Below are 7,611 nucleotides of genomic sequence, written 5' to 3'. Positions count from 1 at the left end.
GAGAGAGAGAGAGAGAGAGAGAGAGAGAGAGAGGGAGAGAGGGAGAGCAAAGACACTGCACCACAAATCGTCAATACCGTTGCAAATGGATGAAAAGTGAACATGTCATTTTCAGCATACATCAAATGCCAACGGACAGAGATTCAATGCGATCTTGAAAAAAAAATGACAGTTTGTTTTTCCCCTGCTGTTCGCCAAATCAGTACACAATGAACATAGAGAAGTTGTAGTAAAAAGTGAATTCTACATGGAAATCGCCGGTTATGTTTTTTCTTCACTTCATTCCAGCGATTCTCTTTCCTCCTTTGGGATTTTGTCTACGCTTATTAATCAAACCTTTTGTGCCACAGTTAAGTGTCTGAACGAGTAAATCGAACGTAGCTACACATTTTCGGAAGATATTGATTTCAGGGTATTTGTCCTTCAGGCTGGTGCTGTTCATCAAAGGTAAAATCTAATAATGTACCAAATCTCGTTTGCCGTAGGAAGAATATCAACTAACGCATAAATCTCTGAGCTAGTCAAGCTTTTTTTGAAGGCCTTCAAAATACAGTTCATTTAGCATTCGATCTGTTGTTGTACGCGTTTGATTCAATTATCTTTGGCTGTTTTGGTCATCATTTGCACCGGTCATTCTGAGGATGCATTGTTAAAGCTCTAGTCACCAGATCCACAAAAACAAAGGCCAAACAAGAAAGAACTATCAAAACGAAAGGGAGAGAGGGAGTGGAAGAGAGCGATGGAAAAAAAATAATTATAATAACAATGACGTTGAAAGATGCGTGATGCATAAACATATATAGCAGTGAAAGAGACGCGATATCATCGATAAGCGAAAAGATTGCAGTGAATCGAGAGAGTCCCGTGTGCGTTGCATAGTATTTTTTTCGGCCTTCGCAGAATGTGCTTGTAATTTTGAAACGACGAAAACGTCAATCTCACAGCAATAACAAGTGAGAGGTAGGAGAGAAAAGCGAAAGAAAGAAAGAAAGAAAAAAATCAAGAGCCAGCGGGATGACATCAGCAACTGAAGCAAGCAAGCACACGGCACATAACAGCTACAAGAATATAACAAAAGCGAAGCAAAACAGTAGCCAATATTCCTGACTTATTGATTGATGGCGAAAAGACAGACAGCTGAATTTCATTTACCATTTTGAACGTGAACATTTTAACATTCCTGCTGATCGGTTGTTGTTGTGCTGCTGCTGCTGCTGCTGCTTATCCATCTCTTTCTCATTCCTTGTTGTGTGTTGAGGTTACGTTCGTCGCGGGCGCAGCTCGCATACTTTTGTTGTCGCATCGAATGCACCAAATCATTTGCCGTACATTATTTCATACATTTTTATTCTCTTTTTTTTATCTGCTACTATTCCCTCATTATACGTCCATTCATGTGATTTGGCGTACTCGAGGGCGCATTTTTTCGCTCCGCCATCGTTCGCACATTTGCTCTCAACGAAAATTTTCGCTGTCGAAGACAACCAACTCTACACACACAAAATGCTCGATGGTAGTCGAACTAATGACAAAAAAGAACATTACAATCGCATACGATCTGCTTCGTTTAACTTGAAATCTAACCAAAAGTTCTATTTGGAAGCTGTACTTAATTTTTTTCTCACTCGTTGTTGCTGCTGTTGTTGCGCTGCAGCGCATATCGCGCGATCGACGGGATTGAAAAATGTGCACTTACTTCACATGGGATATGGCCATCGGTGATATTATAAATAACATTGGTTGCTGTGTGAAGAAGCTACATGGAATCATGCACAAAACATACTTGTGCATCCATGAGCGTCGACGATATCATTATCCTCGTCGTCATCAATATAACAGTAGCATTTTATGCTTTCCAACGACTACTACTTCGATTTATCTGGTGCGCAATATATTTACAAAACTATTTTGCAAAAGGCATCTTCCTTTCGCCATCAATTTGTCGATTATTCCATCGAAATAGAGAAAGAAAAGCATCCACTGTGACTTGGTTTGCATGCGTGCATGAATCTCTATCAACACACATATTTCCTTCGTTTTGTGTTCCCTTTGTACCGGGCCAGTGTGTTCTCTCTCTCTATCTGATTTCCATAGATTTCGTTAATGTTTTTCTACTTGTGAAAATGACATGAAAAATGCTTCCAAAATAAAGAGTGGATCGTTGGAGTGCAACTGTATGAAGTTGTTCGAAATAATTTAGGTGCTACACCAGACCACGAGAGAGTACAATTACAGTGCCACCATAAAATGTGTATATTACTTAAGAATCTCAATCTTAACTCACGATATACACATTTCTGCATTCAAAATTTCGATTCATATCACTTTCATAAATGTGTTCATTTCAAGAGGCGTTTGTTTCAGGTGCCCGTGTTCAATGCGGATGTTACTCGTGTGGTGTTGCTTTCATTTGGACTTGTGTCGCGTTCGCTTGCTCGCTCATTCAACCCGATCCAGATCATCCTGCCAACTTACAAAATGCTAAGTGCACGAAAAACCTTAAGATCTTAATTTAGTTGCATCCCGACCGAATGAGTTGAGTTATACACACGTTTTTTTTCTCTCACTCAGTAGATATTCAAAAACAGTGAAGGAAGGCGCGTGTGACTTGTTTCACAACAGATCTCAGACCCGGCAGCAGCAACAACAACCAAAAGCTGAAAATCTACACGAAACAATTAAGGAGACAACAAAAACACGACAAAACGAATGAATTTGTGCCCAAACCGACTTCTTATACTTTCGCACACACCGTTTTGAATTCGATTTAGAAGGTGGGAGAGGAAGAGAGAGAGAGAGAGAGAGAGAGAGGCAGCGACGGAGAAAACGAAGAAAACGGAGAAAACGCCACTTTGCTGAATGTACTGAGAGGCACCAATATCGGTGTTCATATCTAAATTAAAAAGCAAAGTGAAACTGATTTTACACAGACCCAAGAGGATAAACAGAGAGAGAAAGAACGAAAAGGAAGCAAAATGAACATACTCAAAGTCACACAGTGAAGAAAAGAGTAAAAATGAACGATAGAAAAGTTCAGGCGCAAAGAAATACGGTAGCAAAAAGTCGATGCAAATTCAACGTCATTTCGAATGGAAGCGTTTGGTTGGCCGGGCTGGGCTGCGGATCGGCGCGCATCGATCCATGGATCTCTGGAAAGTGTTTCGTGTTTTTTCAGACAGAGCGAAGAGAGAAAAATGTAAAGAGCAGTAGCCGAACAAGCGAATGATAACCAAAAAGATTTGGATTCATTTGGTTATCTCTCGCGCGTGAGGTAGTCGATTTCACGAGTTTAATGAAACTCTCTCATCACGCAATTAAAACGTTCTAATTAACACTCGATGTGATGTTGAGCGTGTATTAAAACAAGCCAAAGTACATACTCTTATAAGCTACCGATGTTTTTGTGCATTTGTTTTTGGACCTTTTTCCTTTCGTTCTATCTCTTCGTGTCCCTCTTTCTTGCTCGACATGTTCGCTTCAGCATTTGACTGTGTGTTGTGCATGGTGGATACTCAAGATGCAATGTCATACCAATATATAGCCAACCATTGAAACTTGTTTCAAAAAAAAAAACACACACACACACAACACGGTCTTAATGCATTTTGGCGTGAGTTCAACGCGTTCCGAATAGCACCAACAAAGTTATCTTCATACACACACAGACACAAAATCCTTAACCAAACAAAACTGTTTGTGAGACACAGACGGAGACTCCAAAGACCCAACAGAAAAAACAGCAGAAAAAAAATGAATAAAATAAAGCGCAGCAAGAACTTAATGCAGCTAATGTAGCCAAATGCATAAATGTTACTATCGCAACGAAGTAAGAGAAAAACAAACACAATCCGACCAACCAATGTGATTGGGAACATTTGCAAACAACGTTCGTTTTTTCGAAAGGTTTGTCTCTGCGTTTTTCGCTCTCTACCTTTTTTCGCTGTTTTTACTTTTCTTTCAGTTGAATATTTGTTTCTTCTTTTTTTCTGTCTTGAGTGTGAGAGTAATATCGCATCTTATGCATCGTCATCGGCTGGAACAAATAGTTTTCAGAGTTCATTTAATAATTTAGGCGCCATTGTATGTGAATATGCAATAAAAAAAATAAAATGCATCCCTTTTTCGATGGAGAATTCAATTTCGATTGCATAATTAACCAAAGCGATTGAGACCGATGCCTTTTATTTGAATCGCTGAACACTCGTTTTCATCGTCGTCTTCCTTTTTTCGGTTTTTCGTTTCGTTTCCCTTGAAATTGTCCGAAGTTCTCGGTATTTAAATGGTGCACGTGATGAAGCATCTTTGCAATTTGAGTGTCTATCGATGGGTGAACCTGTGTCTAGGTCGGCAGTTTTTGCGTATATAAAACTTCATTTAATGAGATAACAAGAGAGAATAAAGAATGCAAACGGAAACATAATAAATTATCCGAAAATTGAGAGAGTGAAATGTGGCAAGAGAGAGAGAGAGAGAGAGAGAGAGAGAGAGAGAGAGAGAGAGTAATGGATAGAAAATGAAAAGAAAAAACTGAATCTGAATGTTAGACGATGCACGACTGTCTGAAACTAGTGAATTTCGAAGAAGAGAGACTGTCCAAAAATATCACATTATAAACGAGCATTGGGATTTTTTTTCTGCTTTTATTTCGTTGGCGAGTGGTCTTTTCCCGCTCCTTATTGACGATCAAGACTCCTTATAGTTTCTTAATTTTTTTCTTCTTCGCTTGCTTATTCTGCTGTCTACCGCAGTTTTCTTGCTTTTGTTTCAAGACGCCGTTTTCCTTTTTGCCATGGAATTTCGTTGACTACAGCAAAATGTTTCGTGGTTATCAAGCGATAAATGCACGCGCCGATGATTTTCACCAAAACAACACAAGATACGACGAGGACGATGACAACGAACGAGAAAAAAACCTTATCGTACTCATTTTTCTCGTTTACGAATATACATATATTTTTAGGTAAATGTCATAAATCATTGCATGGTTTGCCAGCATTTCAAAGACATGGAATGCAATAGAAAGGAGAATGGAATAAGGAATTTCAGCAATTTTCATTCTTTTTTTTTCGGGAGTTGGCTTTTTGTAATAGAGAGTATAAAATATGTGGTTTTCTGAAGGATTCTTTGAATTTTCGCCATTAAACCGTGTTAAATGGATGAAAATCTGCCATTCGCAGTGAATCGATGTGATGCGATGCGAAATTCGATATTTGATTGATTCGAATTGGAAGCGGTTGGGCACTGAGTACTTGCAAAACATTAAATCGATGATGTCGATGTGTCGATTTCAGGTGAAAATGGCAGTATTTGCCTTGATTCAATACCTCCATATATTTAAATTCACTTCAATCATATATCAAATTCAAAAAGGGACATCCTCAATCAATAGCTCAAGCACAAAATGAAAAATAGATAAATACGTGTGAAGTGAAATCAGGGCCCCAAATACAAGCGCACAGTGCAGCGGTAGTGGCAGCTGGATGGTGGATGGTGGAGTGAGTGAGTTGTCGAGAGAGAGAGAGAGAGAGAGAGAGAGAGAGAAAGAGACAGCAGAATAGCTGTCAATGTCAATCAATAGTCACATTCTCATTAGCATAGGTCACCTGATTTTACAAGAGTAAACTAAATCAATTTGTTCCAATATTCTGTTCATGTTCATATCAGCATCCCTTTTGTTGTTGCCATTGTTGATGTCGTCGTCGTTGTCGTCGCCATCGTTGCCGTCATCGTTATCGTCAACGTCGTTTTTTTTTCCTTCAAAAGTGAATACCAAGATTTTTTTTTCTCTCCCTCGGTTAAATCAGTGCCAAAGCCCGCAAAGATATTACGCAATGGCTTTTTTCCACTTGTAGCCGAACAAGTCTCATCCAGATTCTAACCAATTTCCATTGACATGCGACGATATGTGCGCCAAACGAAATGGTGTCTGCATTCGCAATTCTCTTTCATTTTGACTCGATTCTCTGTTTGAGAATGGCAAAAAGGAAACACACAAACACATAAAAAAAAAATAGAACAATATCTCGGGCGGCTATGTATCGCCCCATAATTGTATGTACAAAATCGCAAATGCGAAGGATAAAAACAGGAACGACACCGAAATTTAGGTTGAAATTTCATACGTGTATGTAATCAACCTGAATAGTTGACGCGATCCTCACATGCATAAACCGAGAGGTGCTCACTCGCACACGAACACGCAAACACACATACACTACGAATCATCTCGTCGTACAAATAAACGCACATCGCCAAACCTGAGACGACACTATTAAAGCAATTTTGCACACAGCGACAACAGACACAGACACAAATACAAACACTGGCGCATACACATACCGCCAATGGATTGCATATAGAAAGTACAGAAAAAAAGTACCGGTAGATTGAATAGAAAATACTAGCTGCTGGATATTATAGGAACACAATCTACGACCGAAAAATAAAATCTCATTTGGTATTCTGGATACGTAGCTCTCCAGTTTCATACGTAAATGTCGAGCCAATGTGTTGACACCGATGGTTAGCCGAGTAAATACATAAACGCTTTCGGTATATGTATTCTCGATCCGATTGATAGTGAGACAGACACATGGACACGGACGACACGTTTTCTATATGCAAAGCATATAAATACAGTACGTATTACGGTACCGGAAAATTCTAAGTTGAAATCCTCGTCAAAAAGAGTCTTTGTATATCCTCCCAAAAATACAGACAACCAGCTTACTCCGAAGAAAAGCGCATCAGATTGTTGATCGATCATAAAATCGGAAAATTTGGACGAAATGAGCTGTGGAACAGCTTTGATAAATCAAAAGGAAAATACCGCAGATCAAATGTTTTCCAAAAAGAATTGCGAAGTGGACAAATAAACAACCAAACATCGAAACAAAAGCGAAAAAGAAAAAAAAGAAAAACAGTTAAGAGTAAAGCTCACACTCACACAGAGGAAAAGACCTCTGTTTGATCCTGAAATACAGGAATCGAGCGAAGCGAAGCGAAGCAATACAAAGCAAAACCATGTAAATAGATAGAGGAACAACGTTGTGAAGAATATTGAATAACCTGACCTTTAGTTGAAATAAAATTTATGTGTGGAGAAAACTCAAAAACATTGTTTCACTTTCATTGCCAGAGAAACATACATACATAGTCACTTTCCATGCTGATCGCATGCCATGCATACGGAATGTTGCAAAACAGACACAGCACACACACTTGCACCGAGTGTACGATGTACATAGAATGAACTGCTATTGCGAATTTTCAGTACACGACCATTGTGTGGTGTATAGTACAAATGGTTGAAATTCATTGTAATACGGCTTTTGTGTAACGAACGCCACTTACAACGCCAATAACCAAACGGATACATTGATAAATACATACAAAATGTGAGGGAGAGAGAGACACAGAGAGAGAGGCACCAAATTCAAGCAAATACACTTGCAATTTTTCGTGGAGGAACAAAAACACACAGTTCATTTTTCGCATGCATTCACTTACTCTCCACCAAATGCATTTCCAAATTGTTTTGCCGAGCTGGAGTAAGCGAAGGAGAGAGCGAGAGCAAAGCCCTAATACAATGATAACACAATGGTGCAATGA

The sequence above is a fragment of the Sitodiplosis mosellana genome, unplaced genomic scaffold (genome assembly GCF_009176505.1).
Source record: "Sitodiplosis mosellana isolate CC-2019 unplaced genomic scaffold, AAFC_SMos_1.0 Smas_scaffold_6226, whole genome shotgun sequence".
Classification (NCBI taxonomy): Eukaryota; Metazoa; Arthropoda; class Insecta; order Diptera; family Cecidomyiidae; genus Sitodiplosis; species Sitodiplosis mosellana.
Note: the sequence above shows the minus strand (reverse complement) of the source record.